Raw genomic sequence first — 21,267 nt, 5'->3', positions numbered from 1 at the left:
TGTAGTAGGAAAGAAATTAATAGCTTACCTAGGGATTAAACAATCGCTCCGGCACAGTAGACACTGAGCGCTCGCTGGATGGGCACAGCTTGCCATGGATCTACTCATCAATCAATTAACCCTGAGCTATGGCTCAGAGGAGGGGGAGGGGGCTGGAGACTGGGGCATCCCAGAACATCGCATTGTTCTCATGAGAAGCCTAGACACAGGACAGGAAGCCACAGTCCAGACGGAACATGGTGAAACAGACTGGTTCCGGATCAGCAAAAAAGTAAGATGTTCACCTTATTTATTCAACTTATATGCTGAACATATACTGAGAGAGAAGCTGGATTGGAAGACGATGAGCATGTTTTTAAAGATGGAGGAAGAAACATCAATAAACTGCACGACGCACGCTGATGACACCACTCTGATAGCTGAGAATGCGGATGATCTGCAAGCTCTAGTAATGAAAGTCAAGGAGCTCCGTGAAAAGATGGGACTACCACTAAATGTAAAGAAGACTAAACTAATGACAACGGGTTCAACAACCAGCCTTAGAATTGATGGGGAAAAAGACAATGAAGTGGTGAATAGCTTCTGCCTTTTAGGATCGGCCATCAACAGTAAAGTATCCAGCAGTCAGAAATACGCCACAGATTAGCACATGGTAGGGTTGCAATGAAGGCCTTGGAAAGGATATTTAGGTGCCGTGATGTGTCTATACCTATAAAGATTAGAATTGCTCAGACAATGGTTTTTCCCATGACACTCTATGGATGTGAAAGTTGGACTCTGAAGAAGCAAGATAAAAAAAAAGTATTGATGCTTTTGAACTTTGGTGCTGGAGAAGACTTCTGAGGAGACCATGGACAGCCAGGAAAACAAACAAATGGCTCATAGAACAAATCAATCCAGAAGATTCACTTGAGGCACAAATGACCAGGCACAAAGTATCATACTTCGGACACATTATGTGAAGACCCAGCTCCCTTGAGAAGTCCATAATGCTGGGAAATGTTGAAGGAAAGAGAACAAGAGGACAACCAGCAGCAAGGCGGATGGACTTGATTATGACAGCTATGAATGCACCACGGAGAGACCTGAAAGGCCAAGTTGATCATCCTGGAGAGAAGCTATCTATGTGGTCACTAAGAGTCAACACTGACTTGATGACACTTAATCAACCCATCCATCAATGGCTCAGAGGACAGGGAGGAGGCTGGAGAATGGTGGTGGTGGGGGCTCTTTTTGCTCCCAGTTTTGTAGGCTTGTGTGTTCCCCAAAGGATCTTCCTTTACAGCTCATAGGAAGAGAGTCCAAATGGTAGCAAACATGAATGCAACACTAAGGAGGGTTTGCATTTAGAGCAGTGACTAAATGTGAGCACGGTCTGCTGTAAGATATTCTCCTTAGGAGATGGTGCCACAGCTCCCTGGCATCATCTCCAAGATAGGGGCGAAAGAGACTCTTGCCTTTACCCTTGGAGAAGCCACTGCCAGTCTGGGTAGACAATACTGAGCTAGATGGACCAATGGTCTGACTCAGTATAAGGCAGGATCCCATGTCCCTATGAGTGGGGGGGGGAGGTATCCTGATATTCCGCAGGTCACCAGTTCAAGACTTGCTGCCAGTCTTGAATCCTGACGGTGCCCTTGCTCAGTGAGAAGGTAAGAGTGTGTGTGTGTGTGTGTGTGTGTGTGTGTGTGTGTGTGTGTGTGTGTGTGAGAGAGAGAGAGGGGGGGGGGGAGGGGGAGGGAGGGAGATAACTTTCCATCTCAAATAAATAAGACCTTTCCCCTACAGGCCATTGTGAAGGTTAGTTTGAAGAACTGTCCCTTGAAGAAGTTTGCTATTTCTGACAGGCCTCTGTGTCTACATATTCATGCAGCCTTTGGAAAAGCAGAAATAAGGTTTGTTCATTAAGTCTTTTGTGTCTTCACCTGGCTCCCAAGGAACAAAGCTTGAGGCAAGAATGCTCCAGAAACAGCCTTGTCAAAGAGCACCATGATGACTCTTGGAGCATTTTAGCAGGTGTGGAGCAGCAACTCTGGTTATATAAAGGGGGGGGGGGAGTTAGAATGAACTATCTAGTGTGAAACATTTGCAAAGTGTGCCCTTGAGGGTTCACCTGAGCAAAGGCGAGTAAGCACCTTGAGAAGATAGGAAAGAAAGCAGCAGCTGAGCCAAGCAGATATTTATTTGTTGAAATTTTTGTACTGTATCCTTTTGCTCCAAGGCGCTCAGAATGACCCAGAAGGAGGGATGGAGGGAAGCGTCATCACATTCGCAGATTACACAGAACTGGAAGAGATCGCAAACAGAGGAAACTTCCAATATGTACTTGATAGAATGGAAAACTTGGCTGAACAGAGGAACATAGGAAGCTGCCTTATACGGAGGTTGTTCATATGACTGGGTGGGTCGAGGGAAGGCTGCGCTTCAGTCACCTCCCCACCCACTTGCCGGTGATTGCAGGAACGGTAGGAACATAGGCAGCTGCCATATACCGAGTCAGAACCTTGGTCCATCTAGCACAGTATTGTCTACCCAGACTGTCAGCGACTTCTCCAAGGTTGCAGGCAGGAGTCTCTCTCAGCCCTATCTTGGCAATTCCAGGGAGAGAACTTAGAGCCTTCTGTTCTTCTCAGAGCAGACACATCCCCTAAGGGGAATTTCTTACAGTGCTCACATGTAGTCTCCCATTCAAATGGAACCAGGGCTTAGCAAAGGGGACAATTCATGCTTGCTGGGAGTGCGGACTGTCACTGGACAGCCGGGATGATGTGTCCCAGCTTCCACGTATCCACATATTGTTCCATAGGTCTGAAATTTGGCATGTCTGATCCTTTGAAGAGGTCATGAAATGCCTGGAAATGTCATTCCAATAGGATAGAAAACACAGAAACTAGGTCTGGCAGAAAGGGTGCCGGGTTTCCCATAGTAATCAATGTGAAATGGATAGTACATGCTAGGCTTGCGCACATTAGCAAATGTTGGGATTGGGTCCAACTCGATCTGATCCAATCCCACAAATGCTGGTTCTGGGTCCTTTAGACCCTTCAAAATGTCAGGATTGGGAGCAGGGTTGGGTTTTTTTCTGACCATCCTTTGATTTTTGAATTAACCTTTAAAGGTAACTGGGAAATACTCACTGCGAAATCTGGATGAAAGTAATGTAACATCAGAAAATCACAGGGGAAGTGATGTAACATCAGATAATCTCAGAGGGAAACCCAGAAATTGGCCGCTTTAATAAAATGTGAGTGCAAAAAAATGGACTAAAAACATTTTTTTAAAATGAGATAAATGCATGGGCGGGCAGTCAGAGAGGCAGGCAGATAGAGGGCAGAAGATGGTGGTGTGTGTGTGTGTGTGTGTGTGTGTGTGTGAGAGAGAGAGAGAGAGAGAGAGAGAGAGAGAGAGAGAGAGAGAGAGAGAGAGAGAGAGAGAGAGAGAGAGAGCTGCAATCATGAAGAGAGAAGGAGGGAGGGAGGGAGAGAAGACTCCCACTGCCAATTGGTGCTTTAGGATGCTTTGATCTCCCCCAAACAGGGTTGGAGAAGTCCAAACCAAAACTCCAAGATTTTCCAAGATCAGAAACTTCTCTGGCCTCCTCTGAAATGGTCCATATCAGGCCATTCCTGTCCTTCCCAGTCTGACATTGCACAGCCCTAGCACACCTTTTTACATTGTCTATAAAATGCAGACCTTTTGACTCATCTGTCTGAAATTTGGCAGATCCAATGCATTCAACGAGCAGCAGAATGTCTGAAAGGATGGCTTTCTTTGGATGGCAAGCTGCCAAAATCATTAAGGCATCAGGAGACAGACTTGGTTTTAAACTGAAATGAAGGCCAAATAAAAACAAAGGAAGAACATGATCACAAATGAACCGATTAATGAAACACATCCAGCTATAATGAATAAACACTCCTGCTGCCAGTCAGAGTAGATGACCCTGGGAGAGATTAATCAATTGCCTGACTCAGTATGAGATAGCTACATTCATACTTCTGAGAAACATAGTACAATTTCTGGCAGCACAGGAGGAAACGTGAAGAGTTTCCTCCCCTGTTCTATTTGTAAGAATCTCTCTGAGAGAAGGGGGGCGCAGGATCAGTCTGAAGAACTTCCTCTGCTATGAACAAGAGATTGATTCAAAAACAACTGCTGTTCATGTGGCAGAGCAAAAATACATGTAGTTATCTAGCTGCAGGGGAAATTGCAGAGAATTGCAGGCAGCAAACAGGACCAACAAAGCAGTAATCAACAATATTTTTTTTATAGAGATACAAACCAAAATACAAGAACATAATGTCATTTTAGAATGACAATTTTGACATGTGGTATAATGCGGAGGGCGGGGATCTCTTTCCAAGCTGCTCAGATGATGGAATGATCTTCAAATCTTTATTGCACTGTTGTCAATGGACTGGTTGTTTGCTTTGCCACTCTGAAAAAAACCGGTAGAATCCCCCCATCCCCCCGCAAAAGAGGAAACAGTCTTTATTGGCATTTCTGGTACTAAATTGAATTGACCGCCACCTGAACTGACAATGCAAGGAATATAGAACATCTGTATTGGGGTGCTGGGATAGAGACTCTTCTATTGGCCATCAAGAATCTTGGCCAATGGTGATTATGAATGCAATTCTGGAAGTTCAGGCCATGTCTAATTTCCATTCAGAATGGATAAAACCATAATCATTGACATTTATTTATTATTATTTTTATTATTATTATTGTTATTGTTATTATTCCACCTGATATGTACATCTCTACAGGAATCATGTAGAGGTCCTTCAAATATAGGATATAGACAGGAACAGTAGTGCTATACCTACGTTCAAGAAAACATGTGAATTACTGTACCTGTGTACAGATCTGTACCTGTATTCATTCATTCATTCATTCATTCACTCATTCAGTAATTGGTAAGTATGACCTTCTGACACACAAACATACCTGAAACTCTTCAAAATATATAATAGATCATGAGACTTGCTTTCCGGTAAAATCCCTTGATTTTTAAGCATTCTTGCACCCCCATTTTCTCAAGTCCCTGCTTTTCAAGCATTGAGCTATTTCTTACACCATTACCCCAAAGTTTGGTCGGCATTTCTCAGCTGGAAAAAGAACTGGAAACAATGGTAATCGTCTCCACCTTTCATCTCTTTATAGAGAAGTAGTTCCTTTTAAGATAACTCTTGCTATCGATTGATGTCCTTATCTACTTAGTAAAGTCGCCCTTACAGCTGTCCAGATTAAAATATCCAGAGAAGATCACAGCTGCAAGGATCAGGAGGGGCGAGCTTTTTACTGTTTCAAATCTCTTCCTGGTTTCCAAAGTGCCTGATAAACTATTAACGTATCTGTCACTTTCTTGTCTATTTCTGTAGACCAAAGACAATTCTTCAGGGGCTGTGTAAGTACCACTTCCCCGCCCCACCCCAATTGTTTCCATGAATTGAGGCTCTCCATCGGAAAACCATTGTGGCAGTGGGGATAATTGACTGCTTTGTGATAAAAGGTAAAGACTCACCCACACCCTCTATGTGGTCAAAAGAACACTTGCAAATGATCCAATATTTGTTCATCCACACAGAGGCCAGGGTTGTGGCATCTCATTCTCTGCTTAGTCCCTGGTATCTCAATAGGCAGATGGAAAATGGAGCATGCATTATAGAATATAATTGGAAATATTCTAGCCATCCAAGAGAGCTTCAAAAGGTAAAAGCCTTTCCAGTTAAGAGCCTTTTTTTTCTCTTGGGAAAACATATTTTTAAAATAAATCTATTTAAATCACTATTATAAACACGTATTCCCCCTCTTTCTGTTATAAAACTAAATGTCCAGGCACCTTACTTTGGTATGATGAAGGCATAATAAAAATGAAAACACAATGGCTGAGAGCAAAATTCCATTACTCAAGAATAGGCCAAAATGAAATTAATTGGACAAGATTATCCTATCCAGGGGAGGAGGATGTTGGATTAAATCACCAGGGTTGCATCAAATATCACCAATTTTGATTTTCCAGGCCACAAGTACTGCTTTCAGGTTGGTGAAATATTCCCCACAGGAAATAAAACCACAAAATGGTGGCCATATTCACAAATAACAAAATAACATGGAAACACAGATCCAATGGACCTGTGGTTCCACTCCACCCTCCCCAGCTCTCCTGTCCAAATTCAGACATAATGGAGAGCAGGTCCTCTGCAGTCATGGAGCCTACAGACAGGAGGGGGAACGGACTCCATGGGCTTCCTTCTTACATGAAAGTCAGCCCACACAGCCAATCATGGATAGAGAGAGGGAGGAGCTTCCTCCCTAAATTCTCCTCCGGTTACAGCAAATGCAGTCTCCAGTTCTGCATTCGCACATAATTCTGAGGAGCTGAAACTTTGGTGTGGAGTGGCAAAACTCACTACAACCCGAGGGTTCAAATTGGAGGTTGGACAGTGAAACCTTGGGTCGCTCTCTGTGTGGAACCAGAGTCCGAACATTCAGAGTCCAGCTTTCCGATGCAAAGGTTTGACAACCTCTGGCCCCTTCACCTCCAGTTTTGTGTTACGTGCAAATGCGGCCAGAGTCCCTTTTTCACTCCATGTCCTCAGCCATGCCATCGTTTCTCTGGTCCGCTGCTGTTTCAGCACCTTTCCTCTTCTCCCCACTTCTTGGAACAGTAGGTGTGGGCTCCTTAAAACTAGACACATGGTTGATCCCAACCTGTCAGAGATGACATAGCAAATGGGATGACATCATGATGCTACATAGTCAACCATTTTTGGCTGCATGATGAAGGCAAACTATTGCCCATCCGCTGCTCTTTCAAGAGGCATCTGGTGGGCCACTGTGTGAAAAATGATATCATAACCGCCTAGAGACTTTGGTAGTGGGTGGTATATAAATTTATTAGATAGATAGATAGATAGATAGATAGATAGATAGATAGATAGATAGATAATATAAGAACAGCCCTGCTGGATCAAGCCCAAGGGATATCTAGTCCAGCATCCTGTTTCACACAGTAACCCACCAGATGCCTCTGGGGAGCCCATGGGCAAGAGGTGAGGGCTTGCCCTCTCTTCTGCTATTGTTCCTCTGCAACTGGAATTGAGAGGCATCGTGCCTCTGAGTGAGTAGAGGTGGCCCACAGCCACCAGACCAGTAGCCATTGATAGACTTGTCTTCCATGAAGTTGCCTAAACCACTTTTAAAGCCATCCAACCTGGTGGCCATTACCACATCCCATGGCAAAGAACTCCATAGATTAATTATGCGCTATGTGAAAGAGTACTTCCTCTTGTAGGTCCTGAATTTTCCGACCTTCACTTTCATGGGGTGATCCCCTGGTTCTAGTATTGTGAGAGAGGGAGAAATACTTGTCCACTTTCTCATCTCCATATATAATTTTATACCCCTCTATCATGTCTCCCCCTAGTCACCTCTTTTCCAAAGTAAAGAACCCCAGATGCTGTAGCCTTGCCTCATAAGGAAGGTGCTCCAGTCCCCTGATCATTTTGGTTGCCCTCTTCTGCACCTTTCCCAGTTCTACAATCTCCTTCTTAAGATATGGTGACCAAAGCTGTACGCATTACTCCAGATGTGGCCGCACCACAGAGTTGTACAAGGGCATTATAATATTAGCATTTTTATTTCCAACCCCTTTCCTAATGACTCCTAACATGGAGTTGGCCTTTTTCACAGCTGCTGCGCACAAGTTGACCCTTTCAATGAGCTGTCCAGCATGACCCCAAGATCTCTCTCCTGGTCAGTCACTGACAGTCACTGACAGATTCCATCAGCATATACTTGAAGTTGGGGTTTTTTTTTGCCCCAATATGCATCACTTTACCCTTGCTTACATTGAACCACATTTGCCATTTTATTGCCCACTCCCAGTTTGGAGAGATCTTTTTGGAGCTCCTCACAATCTTTTGTGGATTTTGCTACCCTAAATAGTGTAGTGTCATCTGCAAATTTGGCCACATCACTGCTTACCCCAACTTCTAGATAATGTATGAACAAATTAAAGAGTACTGATCCCTAGGGGACCCCACTTCCTACTTCCCTCCATTGTGAAATCTGCCCATTTATTCCTATCCTTTGTTTCCTGTTACCAGTTACCGACCCACACATAAACCTGTCCCCTTATCCCATGACTGCTAAGTTTAGCCTTTGATGGAGTTTTTTTTTCAAAAGCTTTTTGGAAGTCCAAGTATACTATATCAACCGGATCACCTTTATCCACATGTCTGTTGACACTCCCAAAGAACTCCAAAAGGTTAGTGAGGATGCTTGGCAGAGATACCTTGGCCACAGTTACTCATGCTCTGCTAACCCCTCACTTAGATTACTGCAGTGCGTTGTACGTGGGGCTGCCTTTGAAAAGGGTCCAGAAACTGCAGCTGGTATAAAATAGGCCTGCAAGATTATTATCTGGGACTGGACATTTTGATCATATCACGTCTGTGCTTTATCAGCTGCACTGGCTCCCAGTCCATTTCCGGACCCAATTCAAAGTGTGGTTTTAACTTTTAAAGCCTTAAATGTCTTGGGACTGGGTTACCTGAGAGAGCGCCTTGTCCCATATGTCCCTACCCAAATCTTAAGATCTTCTTCAGAGGCCCTCTTCTGAGTGCCCCTGCCAAACGAGGTGAGGTGGGTGACTAACAAGGGAGAGGTGGGTGGCTAACCGCTTTTTCGGTGGCTGCACCCCGTTTATGGAATAGCTTCCCCAGTGAGGTTTGCCTGGCTTCGTCACTTCGCTCTTTTAGATGCCAGGCAAAGACCTTTTTGTTCACCCAGGCCTTTAAAATTTTCATTTTTCATATTTGATCTGATTATTAACTAATTTTAAAATGATTTTAAGCTGTTTTGTATTGTATTTTGTATTTCCTTTTCTTCTTCTTCTTCTTGTCTGTTATGATTTAATGTGCTGCATGTTTTTATTGTATGTTTTAATCCTCTGCTGTGAGCCTCCCAGAGAATAATATGTTATGGGGTGGCTAACAAATAAAGTTCATTGCTTATTATTTATTTATTATTTATTATTGACTAGATGATCTTAGGGCTGTTCTTATGTTCCTAATATGTCCTTAGAGTATAACTGTACCCAGAGGTGCACCTCAGTTATTTTGAAGCCTGGACCTAAAGGACTTTGGATGCCCCCCTCTCCTGCAGATTAAGCATCATCATGCTCTGCCCGGTGACCACATCATCCGGGACAGACTAAAGGTGGTTGGAGAGGACAGGACTTTGGCTCCAAAGTCCAGGGCTAGGAGTGCCTCTGATAGCACCTAGATCAATTGTATTTATTTTGTAACTTTCACAATCATCACAGCCACCCCACTTAAAAAAGAAAAAAGAACAATGTTATACTGGTCTGGCATAAGACATTTGCTCCCTTCACTGCAGTAAAGGCTGCTGCAACAACAATAATGGAAACGGCTCAGCAAAGCATTTGGGCTTAGCGGACGAGGACAATACTTCTAATGACAGTCATCAAACAGATCTCCCTCTTGGCAGAGGAGTCGGACTGCTTCACAAAAGGCTGGGGGAGGATTATTAATTCATTAGCTTGAAAGCTGTAGAGAAGAAGAATGATAAGCATGTGGCCCGGATAGCTTTCTGGCTGGCCCAGTGAATCTGTCCCCTGATGTGCAGCAGCAAATTGTCTGACTATGACCGTCCTACAAACTTTTGAAACCTGCGGACAGGATTTTTTTAAAATTTGGGGGTAATTAAAGTCAGAAGCTCAGTTCATTCTTACACTCAAAGGAACATAGGAAGCTGCCTTATACTGAGTCAGACCATTAGTCCATCTAGTTCAATACTGTCTACACAGACTGGCAGCAGCTTCTCCAATATTACTGGCATGAATTTCTCTCAGCCCTATCTGGAGACACCAGAGAGGGAATTTGGAACCTTCTGCATGCTAACATGTATGTGCTCTTCTCAGAGCCCCCATACTTGCTCTGGGGGACATCCCCTATGGAGAGATATCTTACAGCACACACACATAGTCTCCCATTCAAATGCAAACCAGGGAAAATCCTGTTTAGCAAAGGGGCAATTCATGCTTGCTACCACAAGGCCAGCACTCCTCCCATAAATATCCAGCACAGAGATATTAGCTATCAGAAGAACAGGCAGCCTTGCCAACTGCAGAACAGCTCAATTACTGTTTCCAGGTGCCCCATTATTCCTTTTGTCCCAATGAGACATTGGCTGCATTTGCATGTAACATGGATCCATGGGTCCAAATGGGTCACCTGCCCCACCGCCTGACTGTCCAAATTCATATGAAATGGAGAGCAGGGAGCCTGCAGTCAGAGAGACTGCAGAGAGAAGGAGTAACTGGCTGTGAAGCTTCCTTCTTTCGTGAAGGACAGCCCACACTGCCAATGACAGCCAGAGAGAGGGAGGAACTTCCTCCCTCAACTCTGGTTGCCAAAGAGTGGGGCTGTGGTGCTGTGTTAGGACATAACGCTGGCACTGCAAAACTGGAGTTAAAGGCAGAGAAACGTACAACAAACTGAAGGTATAAAATTGGAGTCTGGGGAGAGAAACCATGCATACATTTTCAGTCTGAACTGCAATTGCACATATTTGGACATACACAAATGGCAACCGGAGGCCCCTTCAACTCCAATTTTGCGTTACATGTGAATGTAGCCATCAGCTCAAAGGGCCCAGCTGCAATGGCCTTTGGCAACAGCACGTGAGGAGCAAAGATGGAGAACCCCTGGTCTAATCTATCTATACCCGGATAAGCAGTGGAGAGGAGGCAGCAACTAATAACACTCAGAGGGAGGGACCTTGCCTTTGGGCAAGTTCCCATTTCCAATTCCAGAGGGGGCGGCTACATTTCACAGAATCGCTGCAGCTGTAACGGAGTGGCAGAGCAGCAGGAGAGAGTGGCAAAAATGGTGAAGCCGTGTATAAGCCATGAAGGACATGACTGGTGATCTCTCTCCCCCTTTAAGAACTCCTTATTGCCACATGCAAGGAATGAGGCTGTAGCTCAGTGGAAGAGCATCTGTTTTGCATGCAGAAGGTCCCAGGTTCAGTCCTTGGCAGCATCCCCAGGTAAGGCTGGGAAAGAATCCTGCCCGAAACCTTGGAGTGCAGCTGCCACAGTCAGTGCAGACCAGGGCCACCCTGCACTTGTTGGAGGACAACTCCCATCATCTTTGACAATTGGCCATTGTGGCTGGGGATGATGGGATCTGTAGCAGTGCTGAAGTTGTGTAACCCTGGTGTAGACAATACTGAACTAGATGAACCAATGGTCCTACTTGATATATGGCAGCTTCCTATGTTCCTATGCTGAGGAGCACCGGAGAGGAGGCAACTGACTTTAGCAGGTGAACATATTATGGCGTCCCATTTTGGAAACAAAACCTTGAGTACATGGGAATATTTTTAAAGTGGCATATTAATAAATCAAGCAAGCGAGCCCCATTCAGGAATTAGTAGAGGCCAAACGACCTTGATTCTGTTGGCAGCTGGAACCCAAAGGGTGTCCTCGTCTCTCTATTTGCTCCAATTCAGCACGTTAAAATATTAATGAAGCCTCCACTTTGTTCAAAGAGGTCTCTCAAAAGCTAGTCTTTAAAATACACACACACACACCCAATATGTGAAATGATTAATTCAAGCTTGAGAGCACTTATCACATCGCTAATCAATCTCAGGAGGAGATACGTTCCACTCTGCCCTCCGCCCCCCCCCCCCCGCCCCACTCCCAAGAACCTGCATCATTAAATAAGTCATTGAAACACAGATCAGACTCCTGGAACAAGTATTTTTTAAAAATAAAATAAAAACTTGTTTCCAAAACCAAATGTGTGTCATCAATTTTATCCATTTCCCATGGAGCCATTCGGTTCAAAATTTAAGGAGATAGACAGCAAGTATTCACAATTATGTGTTCCAGGATAGTAAAAAGAGAGAGGCAGAGAGAAAATATTCAGTCCATTCATCTTAATCAGGTTTGCAAAATTTCGGCCCTCCAGCTGTTGTGGACAGCCACAGCGGCCAGGTTTATAGCAATAGCAATAGCAATAGCACTTACATTTATATACCGCTCTATAGCTGGAAGCTCTCTAAGCGGTTTACAATGATTTAGCATATTGCCCCCAGCATTCTGGGTACTCATTTTATCAACCTCAGAAGGATGGAAGGCTGAGTCAACCTTGAGCCCCTGGTCAGGATCGAACTTGTAACCTTCTGGTTACAGGGCGGCAGTTTTACCACTGCGCCACCAGGGGCTCATAGTAGTTCAATATGGGCAGGAGGCCCAAAGATATGCGGCCCTGATCTCAGAACAGGAATAGTAAGCTGTGCTCTAATAGACAATCATTCAACCATTGTTCTTATTCTCAATGCACTCTGTGCTGCCACCACTGCCATTTTGCGGGCTCCCAAAGCCTCTCTGCTCATGTCTGGGACTACAGGCTTATAGTTCCCACTCTTAACATGCTCAGGAGCCCCACGGGATCATGGGCTCCCCATTTGTTGGCATACGAGGACAGGTCACTTAGCAGGCAATGGAACGATCTCCCCCAGGTTCACAGCTATCAAGCTAATTGAAAGGGAACTAGCCTCGTGCTTTCCCCTCTATTTGGGAATGCCTAAGCAGACCTGAGTTAGCTTTTGAGTTATCTCCACTCTCAAGGTCTTTCTGTCCAAAGATTGACCCTGTACTTCCCTCTCCTCTGTGGTTGCCTCATACAAGCTAACGCTAATCATCGCAGCAGGAAAAAGCAGATAAGGCACTGTGAACACAACTCCCTTCCCCATCACAAAAGAGCTAATGGGCAACAGGAACTCAAGAGGTGCGCTCATTAAAATTACTGATTGGTTTACTGGGTCCTTCTGACCTAACAGATACCATCCTTGCACATCCATTCAGTCCATTTACATACAGGTTATCCTTGGCCAGTCATGCCATTGTGTTTACTCAAGCACAGGAAACAAAGGCAATGGATCCTTTTGAGATCCACCAGCATTCCCTCCTCAGGAAGGAGTGGCTGGTATTTTGCTTCTGGGTACATTTTGGGCTATAACTGGCCCCGGTTTCTTGAACCAGTGTGCTTCACAGGTCTCTATACTGTGAGGTCACCCACTGTCTGGACTTGACATCAGCTTTAACACCAGGCCATATCTTGCTCTTCGCACCTTTCTTGCTCTCAGCCTCCAGATTGGCCTTCCTCGCTGGCCCACCCTGCCTCATTGCTGCAAGTAGCTGGCTGAAAGAAAACAGACCCCTTTTGGATTTACCCCTGCTGCCTAAAGCCCAAGCTGCTTTTGGTCCTCCATTGCTATTTGAGGAAGGGGTGTAGCTAGGGGAGAGGGGGTCCGTGTCTGCCCCTTTCCCAGGTGGCCCCAAGGAGGGGGATAATGGAGAAAATAGGGAGGGGTCAAGCTGAGGGGCCCTCAGGAGCTGGGGGCCTGGGTTCTCTGAACCCATCCGCTCCATTATAGCTACACCCCTGGCTGCCTGGATCCATCCCTATGGAAAGAAGTCCACCGGTTGTGCCTGAGCCACAAGGGTCCAATCGCCACTAACGGGAGGACAAGGTTGTATGATCATCACTGAGCCCCTCTCGGCTCTTCCTAGCCCTTCTTTCCTCTAGCCAGCCTGTAAGTCATTTAATTCGGACACTAAGCCAAATTGCCTCTTTGCAAGTATTTGGTTAATCTCTGTAACATATTTTCGGTAGTAATATTGCTTTAATCAACTCTCTTATAGGGGTGTGCACGGAACTGGCTGGTTCGAGTTTGGTTCGAGTCCGGTTTGGTTCGAGTCCGAACTGGATCCGAACCGGACTGGGCTTGTTCGGTTTGGCACACTCTCACACAACCCCCACCCTGGTTCAGTTTGGTCTGGGGGGTTTGCAAGTTTTTTTTTTAATTCTAATTTTTTTTAGTTGTCCGAGGCAGTGGAGAGGGGTCTGTGGAGGTTCCCCCTCCCCCTGCCAGCCTCCCTTATTTCAGATATCAGCCATTTGGCATGACCCAGGCCAAGCAGAGGCCTATTGCGCAGGTGCAGCTAAATGGCCACCACGCTGAGGGGGGAAAGCCGAAAACCAGCAGAAGAGCCGATTTCTGGAAAGGGAGGCTGGCAGGGTGAGGGGAAACCTCTGCAGAATGCCCCCCCCCCCACTGCTGCTTTGGACAATTCCCCCGGAGGGGGAAAGTGTAGCAATAGCAATAGCAATAGCACTTACATTTATATACCGCTCTATAGCCGGAGCTCTCTAAGCGGTTTACAATGATTTAGCATATTGCCCCCAACATTCTGGGTACTCATTTTACGGACCTCGGAAGGATGGAAGGCTGAGTCAACCTTGAGCCTCTGGTCAGGATCGAACTTGTAACCTTCTGGTTACAGGGCGGTAGTTTTACCACTGCACCACCAGGGGCTCTTTAATGTTAAAAAAATTAACATTAAAAAACCCAACTTGCAGACCCCCAGGGGGCTTTGGTCCAGGGTTGGACCAAACAGGGGGTGGTTCAATTCAACCCCAAACAGTTGAACTGCACTGGTTCAATGTCGAACACATTCGACATTGAACTTATTTGCACATCCCTACTCTCTTATTCAGCGGTACCCTTAAACTCTCAAATAAAACCTTACTTTATTTTGAACTTCAAGCCCTCCATCAGTTCATTTCCCCAGGACCAGAACTTTTCACAAAATTATTCTGATGTAGAATGATGCTCCATTCTAGCTCGCCAATTCCCCCACACAAGCCCCAATGCATTTAGGAGTGTTCGCCAATCACCCCAGAGCAATTGTTCCAGTTAACACCTGGGCCCAGGAGGCCTCTCCTTCCGTGGTCCCCTGTGTAGCCTGAACGTTACAGGCTGTTTTAGGGACTCACTAATGAATGAAAAGTAAAGCTACTTGGTACTGGATGTTGCACTTTGGAGAATGCAAACTTTTAAAAGACTTGATTAAGTCTAAAGCTGAACTCTTTGTGAATGGGATTATAGAATATGACCTCCATTACACACATAGGATTTACCTTCCCCTCAACTATGGCTGCCCTTGCACATATCATGGGTCCAACAGTTTGCCCCCATTCAGGCTGCCACTCTCCCAGATGATCCAAAGAAGAGTCTGGGAGACAGAGGTGGGAGGAACTGGCTGTGTGGGCTTCCTCCAGCCAATGATGGACAGCCGCAGCAGCCAACCAGATGCTGAGAGAGGGAGGCGCTTCCTACCCTCAACTCTGGTTCGAAAGAGTGGCAGCCTTCAGATGACACAGCACCACTTTCTTACCAGAGTTATCTGCCACTAAACTAAAGGGGAACATATGAAACTGCCCCACTGAATCAGACTATTGGTCTAAGGACATAGGAAGCTGCCTTATACTAAGTCAGGCCATTGGTCCATGTAGCGCAGCATTGCCTACACTGACCGGCAGCTGCTCCCCAAGATTCCATTATGAGTCTCTCCCAGCCTTATGTGGGGATGCTGCCAGGGAGTGAACCTGGAAGTTTGTGCATGCACGCTTGCAGCTGCTCTTCCACTGAACTACAGCCCCGTCTCCTAAGGGAAGTCTCTTAGAGCTCTTACAAAAAGCTTCCAACCTACATGCAAACCAAGGTGGATTTGCTTAGCAAAGAGGACAATTCATGCTTGCTACCAGAAGATCAGCTCTCCTCCTATCTTGCTCAGGCTTGTCTGTGCTGACTGGAAGTGGCTCTCCAGGGTTTCAGAGATGGATCTTTTGTCGCCTGACCTGGAGATGCCAAGGATTGAACCTGGGGTCTTCTGCATGCAAAGTCTGTGCTCCACCACTGAGCTTTGGCTCCTTCCCTAAACATGCAGTTTGATCCTATCTGCCCAATCCTGCATCTTTTTCAACTGCAAAGCTCTGTACTGCTTTTGATTGCTTGATGAGATGCTAGTGTGACTGACCCTCAGGAAATGGCTTGCATACATATTTATGGTACTTACTGACTGACTCCCTTTCTCTCTCCAACAGTTGAAACCAAATGCTGTTTTTCTGGTGCCAAACTGTCAGCAACCCCCTCTACTTCCAACAGCAGCTGCTGTCTGCAACCTGTTCTATAACAATTGATTTGCAAACAAATTATGTTTGTGTCACTAACCCGGGAAGTTGTGCCTTCATCTGCCCTCACTTGCCATCACCCTTCAGACTGATGGGGCAAAATATAAAGCCATCATTTGCTTGTGACATAAATTTAGACTTCCCAAAAATGTAGCAACTACAAGAAGTCTGAGACAGGAGTGCGGAGGAGCCTAGTCTAATGAGTGGAATACACAGGAAGTTGTGCCTTCATCTGCCCTCACTTGCCATCACCCTACATAAGAACATAAGAACAGCCCTGCTGGATCAGGCCCAAGGCCCATCTAGTCCAGCATCCTGTTTCACACAGTGGTCCACCAGATGCCTCTGGGAAGCCCACAGGCAAGAGGTATGTGCATGTCCTCTCTCCTGATGTTGCTCCCCTGCAACTGGTATTATGAGGCATCATGCTTCTGAGGCTGGAGATGGCCCACAACCACCAGACTAGTAGCCATTGATAGACCTGTCCACCATGAATCTGTCTAAGCTCCTTTTAAAGCTATCCAAGCTGGTGGCCATCACCATGGCAAAAAATTCCACAGATTAATTATGTGCTTCAGGCACATGGGGTGAAAAATAAAGCCATGATTTTCTTGTTCCCAAGGGAGAACAACAAGAAGACTGAGAAAGGAGTGTGGCAAAGCCTTGTCTAACAATGAGTGGAATACATAAGAAATTGTACCTTCATCTGCCCTCACTTGCCATCACCGTTTAGACAGATGGGGTAAAAAATAAAGCCATCATTTCCTTGCAAAGTAAATGTAGACTTCCCAAAGGAGAATGTAGTAACAATGAGAAGCCTGAGACAGGAGTGCAGAGAAGCCTCGTCTAACAAGGAATGGAATACACACTGTCCAATGTCTTTTCTCCACGCTTCCAGACTTTCGCCAACTCCAAGCCAACTTCTCCCCAAAGAGTCACAGAGATGTAGCGGTCGCCTGCCAAGTTCTGCAGTGGCAGCCGGCCAGCTTTTAATTTCTACCAATCAAATGTAGAACACAACCCTCCAAAGATTAAATCAGCGTATCTCTGGCAAGTGCTACATTCAATCCTGCTAACCCAGCCTCCAGCCGAGATGCCAGCCTGTGCCAAAGGCGGAGCCTGACAGCTTGGAAAGCTTGTTTCTCTTTCGTCGGGTGAATTATTGATTCGCTGGGTAGCTGGCCTATAAAAGCCGCACAGGGTTAAGACAAGAGGAGCAGAATATCTACCCACGCAAATCCCGGACTAAGTCGTAACCTTTATGTCTCATCACAAATGTGCCGTGCTGTCAAAGGTAAGCTGTTCGTTATTTTTGAGGGTTTTTGAGCAATGCTCTTAGGAACTCGGGAGTTCCCTCAGAAGTAGAGATGTGGAAAGCGTACAACTTTTGCTGTGGCAGACACACGTGGGATCCTTGGCAGGCAAAGAGTTGCTCCAAGGGCATTCGAAGGGTAATTCAGAGTATGCAGGGAGACACTTTGGGTGCCTGTCCCTCAATTATGGGCCTCCTTTCTTCCTGAAGATAGGGCAGAACCATGGTACTTATTTCAAACCTCCATGTTCAAGGCAGAGTAGACCTTGGAATACTAGATAGTGACAAAAGGTTGTCATTATGCCCTACCTCTGGACTTCCAGCTGGGGAAGGACTGCAACTCAGTGGCAGAGCATCTGCTTTGATTGCCGAAGGTCATAAAAACATAAGAACATAAGCCCTGTTGGATCAGGCCCAAGACCCATCCATTCCAGCACCCTGTTTCATACAGTGGCCGACCAGATGCCTCTGGGAAGCCCACAGGCAAGAGTGGAGGGCATGCCCTCTCTCCTGCTGTTGCTCCCCTGCAAATGGTGTTGCTCCCCTGTAACACCTCTTGCCTCTGAGGCTGGAGGTGGTCCTAGATTCAGTCATTGGCACCTCCAGGTAGGGCTGGGAAATATTTGCCTGAATCCTTGGAGAAATGTCCTCAGTCAATGTAGACAATACTGAGCTAGATGGCTCAATCATCTGAGAGTATGCTGAGCTAGATGGATCAATCATCCTAGAGATGCTGTGAGAGATGCCACCAGTCAATGTAGACAATACATCCTAGAGATGCTGTGAGTGATGCCACCAGTCAATGCAGACAATACTGAGCTAGATGGATCAATCATCTGAGAGTATACTGAGGGAGATGGATCAATCATACGAGAGATGCCCTGAGAGATGCTTCCAGTCAATGTAGACAGTACTGAGCTAGGTGGATCAATCATCTGAGTATAAAATAGCTTCCTATGTAACCTGTGGCTGACTGTTTCTTGTGAGGAGGTGGGAGAAGAAAGCAAAACCATCTTTGATCTGATCTCACAGGGCACTCCCTAAATTCTTCAAGTGAGCCTCTGTCTCATGCCCCTGCCGGGGAAGAGAGCTGGTCTTGCGGTAGCAAGCAAGAATTGTCCCCTTTGCTAAGCAGGGTCTGCTCAGGTTTGCATTTGGATAAGTGCCTGCATGGGATCAGTGTTTGCTGTAAGATAATCCTCTTAGGGGATGGGGTCGTAGCTCTGTGGTAAGGCATTTGCTTGCATACAGAAGGTGCCAGGTTCCATTGCTGACTTTTCTAGGTACGGCTGGGAAAGACTCCTGCCTGAGATCTTGGAGAGCTGCTGCCAGTCAGAGTGGACAATACTGAGCTGGATGCATCAATGATCTGACTCAGTATAATGTGGCTTCCTATGTCCCCATGTTCCTGTGATCCAGGCCTGCATGCTAGGCGCTTGCAATAATTCATCTCCTAAAGTAGGCTGAACATTGTCACCCTTGAACTGCACAAATGGGGCCTTGAAATGCCATCCTGTTAAATACATGCCTTATTGTCACAGGCTAGGGGACTTTACAATGCATAATAAAAATGCAGCTTCCAAAACAGAGCCCAGGCTGCCATACATGAGTGGAGCAAACAAAAAGAGCAGACTCCCTTTACAACAGCCACCTAATCCTGTCATGTTATGATTTTACTTCAGTAATAGGCAAAATCAGAGAAGGGATGATGGATGAGGGTCTCGAGATCCATCATAAATAAGAAAGCCTTCTGATGGAAATTGGACCGGTTATTGATTTCTTCCTGCCACAAGGATTTAGTGGAAGCTAATCACTTATGCAATTTTCATATGATTTTTGGTAAGAAAAGAACACTACCCCAGATAATATGGGTCTGTTTCCATCATGGCCTGTATCAAATGCACACATGCAATACACATAATGCCACTTTTTGTTTCAGTTTCAAAGCTCAAGAAAGGGACAGAAATGGAAGAGCACTGCTGCTAGTGTTTTTAGCATTCAGATAGGTCCAACAACATCCCTGCTAACTTGGCAAAGAGGCACCTTCCAATGTGGTGATTCTCTTTATTTAGCAGGGGGAGAGTAACTGGCCCTATCCACCCCCCGCACAGCATTCCTCTAGTGGCTGTTGCTGGTGTCTATCTTATGTTTCTTTTTAGATTGTGAGCCCTTTGCGGACAGGGATCCATCTTATTTATTTATTATTTCTCTGTGTAAACTGCCCTGAGCCATTTTTGGAAGGGCGGTATAGAAATCGAATGAATGAATGAATGATCAGCATCAGGGGCTTGTGGGATCCTTTTCAGTGGAGATGTGTGTGGATGTGAGCTGAAATGAGCCGATCAAGAGGGTGAACAGATGCTGACTGGTTGAGGGACTGGCTGTGGTTAGGACCCACAGAAGGGAGGAAAGATGGATTGTCAGAAGGAGGTGAAAGAATATTGGCCTGACTCTGCTTGTACACCACCCATTATATCAGGCCTGCTCAGCTTAGGCCCCCAGCTGTTTTTGGAATACAGCTGCCTCCCATACACCCACAGTGGCCAACAGCCAGGGATTATGGGGGTTGTAGGCCAACATCTGCAGGAGGGCTAAAGCTGAGCAGCCCTGCGTTATATCCTCTTCTTGCTGGGGATGGGGCTGTAGCTCAGTGGTAGAGCATCTGCTTTGCATGCAGAAGGTCCCAGGTTCAATCCCTGACAGCATCTTCAGGTAGGGCTGGAAATGTCTTTTGCCTGAAGCCCTTGGAGAGCAACCCCAGTAGAGCAACATACTTGGGTCACCTGACCGGGTGCTGAGTCAGCTGATGGAGCTTTTAATGCTAATTTAATGGAGTGGCTAGAGAGATGGACTAGGATGGGGCCTTCCAACCTTGAGTCCCCAGATGTTGTTAGACTGCATGTCCTATCTCTCAGACTTTTAATACTTCGTATAACTGGCATCATTCAAAACAGACCATGAAAAGAGAGAGAGAGAGAGAGAGAGATCAATAATCATCCGAGCAAATAAACAAATATCTCAATTGTCTTATAAATACACAATATCTAAATTCTTATGATGATCCATACATAGACTGAAAATCCACAAGAGACGAAAATCCACAAATCCACAATGGGAACCATTTCAAAACATGAAATCTTTTTCAAGTGGATGAAATACTCACAAATGACAGTTAGGATCATAGGAAGCTGCCTTACACTGAATCAGACCATTGGTCCATCTAGCTCAGAGTTGTCTACACAGACTGGCAGCGGCTTCTCCAAGATTGCAGGCAGGAGTCTCTCTCAGCCCTATCTGGAGATGCCAGGCAGAAACTTGGAACCTAGATGCTCTTCCTAGAGTGGCCCCATCCATCCCCTAAGGGGGATATCTTACAGTGCTCATTCATGTAGTCTCCCATTCAAATGCAATCCATGGCAGACCCTGCTTAGCAAACGGGACAAATCCTGCTGGCTGCCACAAAAATGCCAGCTCTCCACTTGTCCAAGGAGCACACATCATTATGTTGTCTTTTACTGAAGACATTCCGAGGCCCATTTGCACATTATGTTCAACACTTGTGTGACGAGTATACAATGTACACAGGTACAGTTCTGCACACAAGTACAGTCATTCCCATATTATACTGAATGCACATACAGAAGTACACTGCCTCTCTGGACCATGCATTTCAAGGGTCTGTATCCAGGTTCACCTTTAAAATAAACACAGGTACAGTCATTCACACAAACACATGTACGAGTGTACAGGCAGCTGTACACTCATAAAGTGTAATGTCTGAACTAGGCTTTGGTCTTCCAGATCCAAAATTCAATTAGCAGCAGTGCTTCCAAACAGCCAGTCTCTCTCTTTCTTTACTGAAGAACTCTTGGT

General features: G+C 45.7%; 1 protein-coding gene and 1 non-coding gene across 4 annotated transcripts in view; one reads left to right on the top strand and one right to left on the bottom strand.

Moving 5' to 3' along the window:
• Positions 1-21,267, bottom strand: part of LOC128338087 (transmembrane protein 132D-like) — a 438,162-nt gene that overhangs the window by 211,234 nt on the left and 205,661 nt on the right. The gene's annotated exons all lie outside the window — the stretch shown is intronic.
• On the top strand, positions 20,031-20,102 carry TRNAA-UGC (transfer RNA alanine (anticodon UGC)). Its single transcript has one exon. It is a non-coding gene; the product is annotated as a tRNA-Ala (tRNA).

This window comes from Hemicordylus capensis, chromosome 15 (genome assembly GCF_027244095.1).
Source record: "Hemicordylus capensis ecotype Gifberg chromosome 15, rHemCap1.1.pri, whole genome shotgun sequence".
NCBI classification, from domain to species: domain Eukaryota; kingdom Metazoa; phylum Chordata; class Lepidosauria; order Squamata; family Cordylidae; genus Hemicordylus; species Hemicordylus capensis.
The sequence above is the reverse complement of the archived record's forward strand: the minus strand, read 5'-3'. Positions and strand labels throughout refer to the sequence as shown.